General features: G+C 36.8%; 1 protein-coding gene across 3 annotated transcripts in view; it reads left to right on the top strand.

Moving 5' to 3' along the window:
• Window positions 1-15,142, top strand: part of KCNN2 (potassium calcium-activated channel subfamily N member 2) — a 342,851-nt gene that overhangs the window by 114,911 nt on the left and 212,798 nt on the right. For all 3 annotated transcript variants that reach the window (XM_057490766.1, XM_057490764.1, XM_057490765.1), the window contains one exon: window positions 1,025-1,110. The gene's annotated coding sequence lies outside the window, so the exon portion shown is untranslated. The remainder of the gene's footprint in view (window positions 1-1,024; window positions 1,111-15,142) is intronic.

The raw sequence follows: 15,142 nt of genomic DNA, 5'->3' as shown, positions 1-15,142 counted from the left end.
TGGCAGTGAGCAAAACAAAAGAGAAGAAAAGCCTTGCCCAAGAAGAATAAAACAAAATTTCATGAAAGGTGGTCAGTAAACTCAGTAAGTGAGTAAATTATCATTCAAGGAAATATGAATACTAAGGCAATCTTCCAAAACAAAGTTTTAAAATATATATTTTTGACATCCTAAAAAGATATAGGAATAAATAACATTCATAAAAGAAGAAGGGTCATGAAATACAGACAGACAGACAGATGGATATGACTTAAGAACAGGGAAATCAAGAACCAATTAGACATCCTGGAATAAAAAATGATGGTTCTTTTTAATTCACAGGTAAACACAACTCAGGAGATTATTAGGAAACTGGAAGACCAGAACAAAATAGTGAGAGGTTTTTTTTAAAGTAAAAAATCAAAGACCCAGCTTAGAAGATACACTGGGGAGTTTCAGCATGCACCTAATATGTTTTCTAAAAATAAGAGATATAACAATGGGAAAGAGGCAAGATTTGAAGAAATTTCTAAATTGAAGAATGATATAGCTCCTCAGATAATGACCCAAGTGGTGAATATGAAAAATAAAAATTCAATTCTTTATGTGGTAGAATGACTGTACTACCCTCTATTTCACTTTTGTGGGAAATAGAAAATGATGGCAGGTGATGTCTTTTAATTTCATGACTCGGGTGAGTGGTCCATGGCCTTGTGTTCAGTCCCCACTTGCTCCCTTAACTGTATTCCTTTGTATTGGGCAAGAAGTACAGAACTGGACATGGTAGGGCCCTAGTGAAAAATGACAGAATCTGTTCAGGAATTGTTTTACAGTTTTTCTATCAATAGAAACAATTAGATTGACTGTAGGGTTTTTAAAAAATATATTTTTTTAATACATGCTAGAAGGCAATAGAATAAAATCTTTAAATGCTGAGGAGAATATGACTCACAGACTGAGGCTCCATACAATACTAAACTGTCATTCCAGAGAGAGGATGGAAGAACGTTTTGGACAAAGTCTAATAGAATTTATCTGTTAACAGATTCTTGCTGAGAGAACTACAGCAGGATGGACTCCGGCAAGAGGAAAAGTGAATCCGAGGAATGGAGTGGGATATAAGCAATAGTGGTGAGTAAAGAAAATAATAAAATATGTGCATTTAATTCTAATGTTAAGTATGTTGATTATATTGAAAAAAATTGTTAAAATTAGGTCAGTGGAATTTACTTCATTTGGACTCTCCTCTCTGCCTATGGTTTCAACTATTTTCACTGTAGTGACGCACTCTTTTTCAACTAGTAATTGCTCATTTCTGTCACTAGCTACTACTGCTCTAAGAAAAGACAAACAGTTGGGATTTCAAAAATGTGAGGAAAAAAACCTTAATTTTTTATTTTTCTTTGAAATCCCTGGGAAGGCTCATCCAGGCCTTAGAAAAATGCCTGCCATATAAAGGTATTCAAAAAATATAGTTTGAGTAAATATACTTATTTGATTTTAAGAATATGTTCCAGTGAGAGACAGCATTTTGGTGGGATTAAGCATCAGTGCACAGAACTATATCCTTGGTTTGTTTTTAGCATAAAACAGTGATAGAAATGAAGCTATAATTATCATATTACAATGTTTACGTTTTTATGAACTCATGGCAAGCTTTAATGAATAATTTTTGGGAAGACAGTCTTCTGTGGAGTTTTTCTTTTGGTCCTTGAATAAATTAATATTAGGTCAAAAATGACTTAATGATTTTATTTGGGAAACAAAAAATAGTTCTTGGTTGTAAAGGAGAAACATATTTTTGAAGATAAAGTTCTTGATGAAGTACGTTTTCTTCATCTGTCCTCCAGTTATTTTTTTATGGAACAGATAGACGTAAGATTCTCACCTTCACTTCCTCAGTCCAGGCCATTTCTATTGCCTCTACGGGATGCATTGCTGCTCTATAATTTATTTAGGACATTCTCAAAGATAGTCTGGAAGCTCCAACCTGGTTGTAAAATCATCATCTTGGCAGACTAAAGGTAATTCTCATACACATTTGCTCCAGCTAAGCTTGCCAGTCAGCAGTTGGGTATCTTTAGGGTCCTGGCACTAACAGTCAAGGTCCTCCAGTTAATTTTCTGATTACAATAGTTTCCCCCATCTATGGGGGACACATTCCACATCTTCTGTGTTTGAACCATACACACACACACACACTGTAGTTTTTCCTATATCTACATACCTACAATAAAGTTTAATTCATAAACTAGGTACAGCAAAAAATTAAGAACAATAAAACTAACAGATCTCCTTTTCTTTCTTCACAATTTCATGGCTAGAAGATCTGTTCTTGCCATAGATCTTAGCAACCTCAGAGTAGGATTTTTTTCCCTTATTTAGTTAAGAACTTTTACCTTTTCACTTAAAGGGAGCACTTTATATAGCTTCTCTTTGACATATCCAAATTGCTAGCATCAGTACTTTTGAGCTCTGGGGCCATTATTAAATAAAATAAATGTTAGGTGAACACAAGCCCTGTGACCTTTGATCTGACAATTTAAATGGCTACTGAGTAACTAATGGGTGGGCAGCATATACAGCCCTAGATACGCGGGTCAAAGGGCTGATTCACGACCTGGCTGGGACAGAGCAAGATGGCATGAGATTTCGTCATACTACTTAGACTGATGTGCAATTTAAACTTATGGATGAATGGTTTATTTCTGGAATTTTCCATTTAATATTTTTGGACTGTGGTTGACTTTGGATAATTAAAGCCATGGAAGGTGAAACTGTGAATAACAGCGGCCTTCCGTACATTAGAGAAGCAAAGGTTTTGCCCACAGCCTTGGGGTGCTGAGTCTGATAGGTTGAAAGCCAAATGTTTCATGAAGCTGGTGGTCCTGGTCTCAAAATATGTATTTTGTTGGTACTTCCTAGCAAGTCAGTTATGGAAAAGCCCAGGCCTTGTGTATGTTATGTTACCGTTTCTTCTGGAGCTTTTGATGCTGGTGAGAGTGAGGTACCCTGGAGAGTATATGTTTGGACTTACATATTTAATCACTTAGGGCAGGATGATGAATGCCCAGGCTCATAATCCATACCAAAGCCTTTTAGGCTTCCATGGCTTAAATCTTTCTCACTACTAACAGGCAGTTAGCACCACTGATTTTTCTACAAAAATAAAACGTAAACCTAATAAACAGCTAATCATTTTTTGCTCTCTTTTGCTGCATATTTAAAAGAAGACATATAATTTGGATTAAGAGCTAAAGAAATATAAATATCCTAGCACAATTATACTTCAATTGATGGCATCCATCATTCGATACGGTTTCTCAGGCTTAGATAGAAAACATGGTTAGATAGAAAACATGGTTAGTCTGTCAAGATTGTTTGGAACATGTAAGGATTCTAGTGCTTGGGGGCTTCACAGACACTTGTTTGGTGAAATTTCTCTTGCAAATGCTTTTATTTACCCTTACAAAGTCATCTTGAACTACTTTGAAATTTTGAGAGAAGGGATCATGTATATTTTTCTTTAATGTTTTAATAAGACATGTAAATGGCATATATTTTTCACATGAAATAAAATTAATGGTCATTTTGACCATAAGACAGAAGTCTCCCTGAGCACTTGCAGGCAACCATGATAAGTAGGGAAGTGTATTATTCAGAGTCCATCAAAGAGATAGAAACCACAGCAGTTTTTAACAGGAGTGTTAATATAAATAATTGTCTGCCAAGACTTGGACGTCTGAAAAAGGGAACACTAACGTTGCACAGAAACATCCCTCAGGCTGAGAGAATAAAAGGAAAAAGTTAGAATTATTATAATGTAGAAGCATGGCTGAGGAATCCCAAAGCCTGGGCTCAGACTTTGGAGGAGGGGGTGTTGTTGAGCTGTGTTGGTGTCTCCGGAGTACTACGAGGTGCTGTAAGGGTCTGGGGACCAGACATTTGAGGAGGAAGCACCGGTCAGTTGCAGCTGCAGCCTGTGAGGGGCGGCAGTGATCCTGGTTCTGCCAGTGTTGGGGAAAGACATGTAACTGGAATCAACTGTACTACTGGAATAAACAGGGACTGCCCGGGTGGGGCTGTGTTAGTTGATGTTGAGAGTAACAGGAAACAAAACAGAAACAGGAAGTTATGTAAAAGGAATATACCCCATTTCTCCTGGCTTTGAGCTCTCTCTCTGGTGCCCCCTGCCGGCAGAGCCTAACAATGACCCAGCTCTCAAAAGAACTGGATTGCAGAGTCCCCGTCCTAGAATCACAAGATGTGAAGAAAAGAGTGGGTTTGAAGCTGAGAGGAAATAGTTTAATAATGGGCACAGGAAAATAAATAAATAAAACTGACTATGTCTTGTTTTCCATTTGATAATTTCATAAGGAATATATTCAATGCTTTTAGCTTTCGAGATAAAAGTAAGCATTTTTTTCTGAAAATATTTTTCTTGCTGAATCAGTTTTATGGAGTGTGAAAATAAAGTAATTGGGTAAAGATGGGTGACTGAACATATGCATGCACTTCTGCAAATCTGTTAAAATAGCAACAAAGGTATTTTGTAAAATCTTAGTTGTGTTAGAAGACAATAATAATTCATGACAGAAGGAAAGCAGATGGAGAAAAAAAGCAGATGAATTTGATGGATGCATAACAACACACTTGGAAAGGCACAGCCCAAAAGAAAGCAGGGGAACATCACTGCGACTCCCCAGGAGCTGCATCCTCAAAGTCAGTGAGGGCAGGAAGTGGGTGGGGCTTCCGGAACACTGGGATCAGGAGTACTGCAACTTCTTTCTGAGGAGGAAAACCAGTCAGTCTCCCTTTTTCCCTCCAGTGGTGCCAAGCAATGGGCAGTAGCAGTCTGCTGTCATGATGAAGTGCTGAACGTAGGCTGGTCGTGAGGTAGCCTTTGCATGGTTAGTGACCTGCAGGAGGCGCATGGAGCAGGAAGAGAAGCCTAGCTACAAACTCACCTACAAAACATGCTCCGCTCTTTGCCCACAAGCACCTGTGGTGACTGTCCATGAAAGGCAGAGGCATTTCAAGGAGTCAAACAGTGACTTTGGAGTATAAAGATGACCAGACAACCAAGAATCACATCAAGAAATCTATCACTGTGGAAGAGAGTGACCAACATCATCAAAAAGATGAATTTACACTGGAAAAATCTATTTGAATTAACAAAAAAATTAAAGGAATTATAATTGATATTGAAGAGACAATAACATGTCTATTTTTTTAAAAGGCCATTATTGTAGGAAAAATAAATAAATATCTTGGTAACTATACAAAATTAATAATTTTTAAATCTTAATTATTTTATAAAACAGTAATTCATGACAGAAAGAAAGCAGATGGGGAATAAAGAAAGATGAATTCGATGGACACAGAACTACATGAGTCAACAGCAATCCTTATATCACTATAAATATCTTGATAGAAACTTAAAGACCTCATTGGTTAGCTTCATGGAAGAATAGACACAGATAAGATTCCATTAACAAGCCAAGGATTTCTTCAGTACAGAGAACAAAAACAAGAAATAGAAAATGATAGAAAATTTAAGTTATGTGGAAGGTAGGTCCAGAATGTGCAATATATCCGTCTTACAAGCATATAGAACAGAAAAGGTTGAATGGAAGAAATAACCAAAGAAATTATTTATAAAACATTTTCAAAGTGAAGTACAACACTAATTTAAAGGGCCCACCAAGTGACCAGGGAATTAAATAATAAAAGACACACTTCTGTGTCTTGTGTTCACTATTATATCCCTAGCATATAAAACAGTTCTTCTTGGCACATAGTAGGAACTCAGTAAATATCTATCAAATGATTGAATGAATCTAAACATAAAATGATGTTTTGAGAACACTAAGGGTAAAGAAAAAAAAATCCCAGATATCTACAAAGGGAAAAAAAAACAAGAATGGGAATTAGATTTGCCTTAGATTTAATGGTAAAAGACACTGAGGCAAAATTTCAAATTCTGAGGGAAATGGATTTTGAACCTGAAATCTTATAGTCAGTCATATTGACACGTGAGTGTGAATATGAAATACAACACTAACAAATATGCTAAGCCTCAGAGATAGAGTCACCTACAGACGCAGTCACCACATACAGTCACCTGGCAAAACAAAAATGAATTGAACAATATGGACTGGGGAGCAAGTTAACCAGTAAAACCTGTAATGAAGTTAAAAATTTTAAAAATTCATTAAATTCCTTTAAAAAATAACAATCCGGGACAAAAATCCCCAAGGATCTCACCGGAAAAGATAGTGGGTCTGGAGATGGGAAAGGGTAGGGTATGGATTATTTGGTAGGAGGAAGAAAACCCATTCCTATTTTCTTCCTCAGTTTTTGAAAAATATCTTTTAACACAGTGGAAGCCATGGATTACATGTTCTTAAAATAAAGAGTATATAAGAATATTTCAGCAAAATAATTTTTGGTTAAAAAATGATGGGTCAAATTATACGAGCATTCTTAATATTAATAGATACTGTCAAAGCATCTGTAGCAAAGTTTGCCAATTTAGACTCTATCAGCAATATTTAAAAGTACTTCCTGTCCCTTCACAATACTTGATATAATCATATTGTTTTCTTCTTCAATCTGATCTTATTTTGCAACTTGCTCTTTATCATAACATATCCTAGGGGGTCTTAGGGGTCCAGACAGAGAGATGTCTAACAGAGAGATGTCTTATATACTTGCATAATGTTTCATAGTAGCTCGTACTTATGAAGATTATGTCTGCTTTGTTGTCACTCTTAATAAACATTCTTGAATAACTGTTCTTGTGTAAAGGAAGATTGTTAGGTCAAATCACATGTGACTAATTATAGCAGACACACTTTAATTTTTTACTTTAACCTTTTTATTTTCCTCATCACAATCCAAATTATTTTAATTCTCTCAAACTCTTATTACTGTGTGAACATTCTTTGTTCCTTTATTGTTTTCCTGGTATTTTACTGTTCATCTCTAGAATACAAGCCCTTTTTGACAGGACTTTGTCCAACTAGCTGTATGCCCAACACTTATAGCAGTCAATAAGTTATTGGATAAATGAATGAATGAATGAACCAATGTAATCATGGATGATAAATATAGCATCTTCCTACTCCCTTGCTCTTGTTCCTGCTGTTCCCTCTGCTAAAAATATTGTTACATGTCAAATTGCACTCTTCAAAACCTAGCTCCAATTCCTTTTAATTAATGGAGCATCCCTTTCTCTTCTTCTCTCAAAGGTGACTTCTCCTTTACTTATGCCTCCACAGAACTCTGTGTGTAGTAATCTACACTTACCCATTTTTGCTTCCTCCATAATAACATCATTCGTTGTCCACACAGCTGTCTTCCCAGAGTATAAACTCCTTGCAAGGAGAGCCCATGTCCATTCATCTATCTCTCCTCCAGGGCAATGATCATTGTACATGGTACTTGACAGAATTTTTAATTGAATTGAAAATCTACCATTAAGTCCCTTAATACTTTTAGTAGCAGGTTTACTAGAAAAATAGTGAAATTTTTAAACCCCCACTCACACAAAACAAGAGAGGGTGTGAAGTGTGAATATGAATCCTAGTTCTTTCATTCTTAGCTGTATGATACCATTTTTGAATTACCCTCCACACACCTCTTTCCTCTTCTGTAAAAAATGGTTTTAATTCCTGACTTACAAGGTTGCGATGAAGAGTAAACATGTGAGGAACATGTCAAGAGTACATGTGAAGCTTAGATCTTGGAACATAGATGGTATTTGGTGATGCATTTATTCATTCAGTAAACATTTGAGTGCCTACTGTATGCCAGACATTGATGATGGTTTTTGTGATAATAAAGCTCCTGGCCTTAGTAGAATTTCCATTGATACATGCTTTCAATTTGGGAAAGGATAAAAAAAAAATGAGGAAACACATTTTCATTTACCTCACATACCTCACAACACCTTTTCTCTTTTTGCTTGGATTGAATGCCAGATCTTTTAGATAGATGTACCAAACTGTTATAGCAAATAGGCTGGAAGGTGGAAAATGATTCAAACACCATAGAAGTTACAAAATTTGACTTAAATAAGATCTGCATTTCTTTTGAGGCAGCTCAACAATTAATTTTGTCCTTCAAAAGTATTTTTTGCTGAAACAAGATTGTGAAGGAACATTAAGTTTAGAGCTGGATGAGAATTCTTTATTTCTGATAGATATTGACAATAGACCCAAGAGGTAATGATGCCCTTATTTTCAAGTAACCTGGGGAAACTGGTCTATTCTTTGATTTTCATCTCTTCACGTGATGGCAGATGACGCTGTGATCGGTTATGCTGACAGTAACCACTGTGGTCACATATATTAGCCTTCACCTTCTAACATTTTTCTAATTGTAGTGAAAATTAAGTTTGCCAGTTATGTTTTAAAAATGATGACAGCCAATTAGCAGAAAATTTAGGCTGAGTTGGTTGGCTGAATTCTGTGTAATTAGGAAAGGTGAATGTTCCAGAGCCATGTGCATCACTGGATGACTTAATCACTACCCTCTTCTCTAATTTCTACCATCCCATCAAATGCCTTGTTTTTCTATTAATACCTTCTACTTGGCATTAGGCTCTCACAGGTAGGCAGATCTGAAGGATAATTGGATTCAAGGCCATTAGCATCTGTTGGCAAAAATACGTTTAAGTGAACTGAGTTCAAAGTTGAATTCAGTTGAAAATACAATTTTAATTCACAGATTTCAGCTTCTTTTTTTTTTTTTTTTTTTGCTTTTAAGACTTGAATCAGTATCACAAAGATAAATAATGGAAAAATTTTGTGAAATTCAGTATGTTTATATTCCACTAAGAATCTGTGATTTGGCCACACTCTTGTTTTGAGTTGCAACTGAACATGGCACAGAGAAGTAAATTATTAAACTGGAGGCTCCACTGAATAGAGAATTAATGGTTTAGTCTGACTTGGAAATAGGGTCAGAACACGTCATCAATCCTATTTACTCTACAAGTTATTACATTAAATTTAATTCTAAATTAGTGTTATTAAGCATAAAAATTAATGGTCCATCTTCAATCATGCAATATTTCCTTCTCTTCCTTTATAAATTGTAAAAATTGCATTAAAAAAGAAACCCAACAGTCTCTGGTAACCATCAATAATCTTTTCAAATTTTCAAAATACCTTCCAGTCTGTCCACATATACTCTATCCACCTTGTGACGTCCTACTTACAGAAAGCCTTTTTATGTATTCATAGATGCATAACTATATTCACAACCAGGAATACATCATAGTAAATCAGGTTTAACCAAAAGTTTTTTCATACTTCTTTATCATCTTTAGATGATCTTGTTTGTTGAAGTGTTCAATAAAGAATTCCCTTTAAATTACTTTCTCTAGCTGGAAAAGGCCTGTTCTTTAACGCTGTGGTGTCACATAGTTTTATCTTAGAGGCCAGTTTTAATAAATTGATAATGAAGGGTCAGAACCCTGTGTTGAGAAGGATTCTGAGACCTTATAAGGTGACTAATTATCGGTGCTGCTTGTGGAAGCAGGGGGGTGCTTCTGAAAAAGAAATGTTATTACTGCTTTTCAGAGTTTTTTTTTTAAACATTCTATTTAGTACTCTTACCAGATTAAAAAATAATTTAGTCTCTTGCCTTTTAAGACTGTTTTTATTGCACATAACAGTCCTTTAGTTTTGAATCCTTGACAACGCTCTCAGCCAATGGGAGTACTTCTTCATTTTTCTCAACGTACAAATACCGCACATTCTGATCACTCACACGACTGAGAACATATTTAGTTCATGAAAAACAGCTTTGATAAAACTTTAAAAAATTGGGCCACATCTTCTCTCATCATTATTTGCATGTTTCTTCCTTGACTTTTTGTATTTATAGTACAGCGAAAACGTCTGGAGCCAGCCTGGTTTGGGTCCTTTGGGGGAAACCACCTTCTTTTTGTCTGAACAAATATATGCAGAATGTTTTCTTTATTCTTACAGTTTAAGAAAATACTAGCATTTCCTTTTTTCTTATAGCTCAGAAACTTACCAATAGGCGTATTTTAATCAGTCCTACTCAGTAACAATGAGACTTCAGTTTGTGCAGAAAATATTGAGTGTGCTTTTTCTCTGATTGTTTTTGTTCAATTCTTACTTCCTCAGCTTTAAGAAAAGCTTTTGTTTGCATATTTTGTTCTACGTTTTCCATCCTCTACATCAGTCATCTCCTCGGGCATATTTTAATTTTCTCCTATTCTTCTGAGTTCTGAGAAAGTTCTTGAGTTTTTCATACACTTCACTGGTATAGATCTCCTTAGAATTGACACTTGCTACAATCTCCAGTGTGAAATTTAACTTGGCTACAGTATTTTTTTTTTTTTTAGCAGTCTATCCTTATCTCATTCATTTCCCTTTTTTGCCTCAACTGTTTATTTAAAAGTTATTTTATTTCAAAAAGGCTGTGTCCCTTGAACTTCACTGAAGATGTCAAGCACTTCCTGGGAGTTTTCTTCTGACTCCTACTCTAAATTATTTTCAAAGTATCATTTATCTGCTGCATCTTTACCTTATCTGACAATATTTTTCATAAGTCACGTGTAGTTTTTTTCCATCTCAAAAAATGTATAATCAGAGTTTTCAATAAAGAGAAAAGACTGACCCTGGTCTTTCCCTTTGTCCATGTATGTGATGGAAAGTTTTGATAAACAAATTGGGCCAAGGCGCAGATAAGTAATTTCCAGCTTAAATTGTAAAATTCTGTCAGAACGTCATGTAATATGTTCTGTTTAGGTGCCATTTTCTGTTCCCCAGGGCTTTGTTATTCCTGTTATATTGAACTATGCATTGTTAATGCAGTATATCAAGCAAAAATATTTTAGAAGAATTAGAATCTCTTTACTCATACATTCTTCACCCAGTAAGACACTGCTTGGAGGAATGCTGTTCTGAAACTGTGCTACTGCCCCCAGGGTTGTCTGGCGTCTGTAGTCTCGTGGGGTGTGTGTGTTGGGGGTGGGGGGGGAGGAGTGGCCAAGGGGAGCACTCTCTCTTCCCTGAGGGGTGGAAGCAGGATGGCTGCTGCCCTGGTGACCGCGGATCTCCCCGTAACAGACTAAGGAGCAAAGAATGGTCAAGTGCACCAGCCTCTTGCACTCTTTTTAAGGACAACCTTTATATCATGCAGCAAGTTCAGAATATTTCATTAGCTCGTACTTGGGAAGGATTTTTTCAATCTGTCTCGGTTTGCACTCAGTAAATGAAACATATTTATGTCCCACATGGGGTGGGGGGGTAGGGCAATGGGAAAACTGCTCTAAGTTTCACAATTAACTTCTCTGTCAACATGATTATTCTTTGGCAAGCTTGGTTTTCTCATCCTCTGCCACCTAAGAGCAAAGGAGGACATCATTTCAAAGTCACCCCTCTCTGACCTAAGGAAATTGGGCTCTGTCATCAACACATGATTAGCTTACCTATCATTGGAAACAAATAGCATGGTTATTCTCCTGAGCATGTTTATTATAAAATATGCAGATCCACTTGTCCTTTGCCTCATTATTGCATCCATTATTTAGTTTCATTATAAAACCTTTGAGGGGGAGAAGGGATCATTAAGTTTCCATGGTTAAAAAATTTCCTAATTTTTGTAAATGTTTTAATGGAATGCTAGCACAGAAATGAAGATGAAATTCATTACCTTTATTATAACAGTGCCAAGAAGAACTAAATCATTACTCTGAAACTCAAACTATTCTATAAATGAACATTGATTCTTTAACAGAAAGCCTCTAAAATATACACAGAGATTACCACCGTGTATACAGTTTTCTTGTTCTGGGTTTCTGGATGAAAACAATTAGGGGAATGAGAGGACTGAAGCTTAACTATTCATTTTTAAAAGATATACATCTGTATCATCACATTATAGCTTGCCTGAGAAACATCACTGAGTACACATCTCAATATGCATGTCAGCCATCTTCTTTTCCTTTTTTGTCCTCGTTGGGATTTAAATTCTGTCAACATTTCTTGGAAGACAAGTAGCAGACCCTGTACTAATAGTTTCATTGATTTCCTGATGCTCACATCAATTAAAGGGGAAACTGGGGCGTAAATACTGCTTGGGTGGTATGCTCAACATCACCCGTGTGGTCAGCAGGGAACTATTCAGAAAGAAAGCACACCATGCTTACGGTCGGGGTGCTAAGTAAGGAGCAGAATGCATTCAGAGGCTGCCTGATTTAAACCGTTCTGGTTGCGCTTTATTCTCCTTGGGTTAGGGGACTGTATATATGTAAGCACCCATAATTGAATGGGTCATGCATGTTTTTCTCTTCCTTGGCGCATGGAAGCCCATTGTGTTTTTCGATTTGGGTATCATTTACCATTTGTACACTTCAGGTCACCTAGAATGCTTCTTTATCTCTCTTTCCAAGTGCTGCTGATATTAGCAGGTAATTGTTAATTTTCCCTTTAGTATTTAAACCAAGAGTAGCTGAGTGTGTTTTTGGCGTGTTTATGGACGGACAGGGCAATGAATCTTGCCTCCATTTTTCTGCCCTAAAATCCACTGGGGTTCTTTACTATCATGTTTTTGCTTTAGACCTAAGGCCAAGAATTGAATTATTCACAGTCTTAGATACAAATCATGTGCTCATTTTTCAGTCCGTATCTATATATGTCTAATTATCTAAAAATAGTAATGTGTACATAGAACCTAAAACAAAAGCTAAGACCTTGGATGAAGAAGCCGATGTCTTACCACATGCCCTCCATCACTTACCTCCCTTAATCCAGGTCAGGTATTATGTTGAATCACGTGCTTACTGTAAACCTAGCTTCCTTTCTACATATGAACTACAAATCTATTGCATCCATGTATATTCACATACACATTTAAGCACATATCTATATATACATTTATTTGTTATTCAACTTGATGAAAAAGAATATGCTATATGTACTATTTTGGGGGTTAATTTTTAATATTATCACACGGTCAAGATTCATCCATATTTTGCATATCCTACAGTTTGTTCATTTCAAGTTCTGTGAAATGTACCACATCACAGTCATCACCTCTCCCTTATAAGATTACCATTCACAATAATTTCTCTCTGTGGCAAACAGTGCCGCTAAAAATATTCCTGAGTGGGAATTCTGTTGTACAGCTGCATATGTATCTCTTGGGAATACATACATAAGGTTGGAATTTCTGGGTCACAGGAGCTGTGTCGTTGTTCTGTCTAGAAGATAATGTCAAACTGATTTCTGAAATGACTGAAGCTCTTTCCATTTCCATTTTAAATTGTTTATTGGTTCCTTGGATAAATACAAACACTGATGCATCATTTTGTAAATACCCAACCCGTGGCTCTTCGCTGAACATCACATCAGTGGGTAGGCAGTGGGCAGACCAGTAAACTGTGTCACAGCCTCTCCTCTCAAAAACTTCACCATCTGGTAGAGTCAAATGTTCATTTCATCATGTGGGTTGAAAAAGTTCACACAGAAACACACACATACAGAAAAATGGCCTTGGTTCTGTTCTGTGTGTAAGAATGAACCTGGAAAGACGTTTAAGCCTGTGCAACATCTGCAAAAGGAGAGAGTTGGCCTGGATGAGTGCCTTTTGGACTGTGTCCTGTGGGGACCTTAGTCTGTGTATCCATGGAGGTGTGAATGCTGGACATTCTTTGGTAGCTGAAGGTGGAGATGAGGGACCGGAAGAAGAGACAAGGCTGCGGCTCTGGGAAATCCAGCCCTGCTGACGAAGCAGTTTCACTGTCATCTCTAGGCATTTTATATTTCATGTGATACAGGTCTGTTGATAAGCCTCCTCAGAAGTGTGACACTGGAATAAGCAATCCCTTTAGTCTCTTTCTGCCCTCATGTCCTGTGATTAACATTGTATTATTTAGGGTAATTAATGCCAGCTCATAAAGCCCCAAATGTCAGAGGCTTTACCAATACACGTTTATTTTAACTTGCATAGCTTGCTGGGGGTCAGCAGAGGTTCAGCTCCACCAGGTGACTCAGCGACATGGCTCTCTCGTTCTTGCGATGTTGTGTTCTCTCCCTGTGGCTTCTTAGGTTGTAGCAGCATAGGAAGAGGACGGAGGAAGCTCCCCCACCTTTAATTGACTCAGTTCAGGAGTGACTTGAGCTCACAGCCCACTGGTCAAACCAGGTTACATGGCCCCCAATTTCACCACAAAGGCAAATACATTGAGTATATGGTCCATGCTAATTCTAGCACGTTTCAAGTTCACAAAGCATAATTCAGATGCAAAAGGACAGAATGATCAGAGTAAAGGTGATGTACAGTTAAATAGTGGAGATTTCCTAAGAAAAGTGCTTTGTTTTCCTCATATAAGCTATCCTTTTCAAAGATTCCCAGTGTAGTATTTTGTTTTGTTTTATTATCTGGAAAATATACAAATGTTCCTATAGACCCATACTTTTCTTGTTCCCAGGGTTGAAAAATTAAAAAATCGGGTTATTGGTCTCTATTATACCAAAATTCAATTTTTTTTCAAAAAAATTTTTCACATTCAACTGTGAGTAGGTGTAGCAATTTATGTTAATTTAGAATGTAATTCCATTAATCCCTGCCTTACCAGTTTGTGCAATCTTATTTCCTTTTACATACATCAAAATACAAAGGCCCTTTTCTCATGAAGCGTGTGACTTTTTTTCTCTGTGTTGTGCTGCAAGGCAGGAGAACGCAGAGTACAAACAGTGTTTCTGACCGTCTTTGATGTGACTTCATTGTATTTTTTAGCTCGTTGCTACCGTTTTCCAGCTAGTTCTGCATCTCATCTCCTAATGGCACAGCACGTTCGATATGGTTCACTTGTTGAAACAACAGATTTCATTTTGATGTTGCTGATGATCCGGAGAGGTTCAAAGATTGCTTTAGAAGCTATCAAATCATTTTGGGAAGGGGCCACTGCTGAGTTAGTATGCTCTTTGGGGAGTGATTCTGGTGACTCAAAGCAACAGTAAGAGCAGAATGGAAAGAGGCTCATGCCTGGTGTGGGCGTGTAGCTGGAAGGAGAACTGGGAAAATAGTTCAGCCAGAGAAGCAAAGATAAACTTATAAACTTAGTGATGTAGGAAATGACTGACATTAGGGAACATGTTTCAGCTGATAAAAAAGG

The sequence above is a fragment of the Manis pentadactyla genome, chromosome 13 (genome assembly GCF_030020395.1).
Source record: "Manis pentadactyla isolate mManPen7 chromosome 13, mManPen7.hap1, whole genome shotgun sequence".
In the NCBI taxonomy this organism is placed as follows: domain Eukaryota; kingdom Metazoa; phylum Chordata; class Mammalia; order Pholidota; family Manidae; genus Manis; species Manis pentadactyla.
The sequence above is the reverse complement of the archived record's forward strand: the minus strand, read 5'-3'. Positions and strand labels throughout refer to the sequence as shown.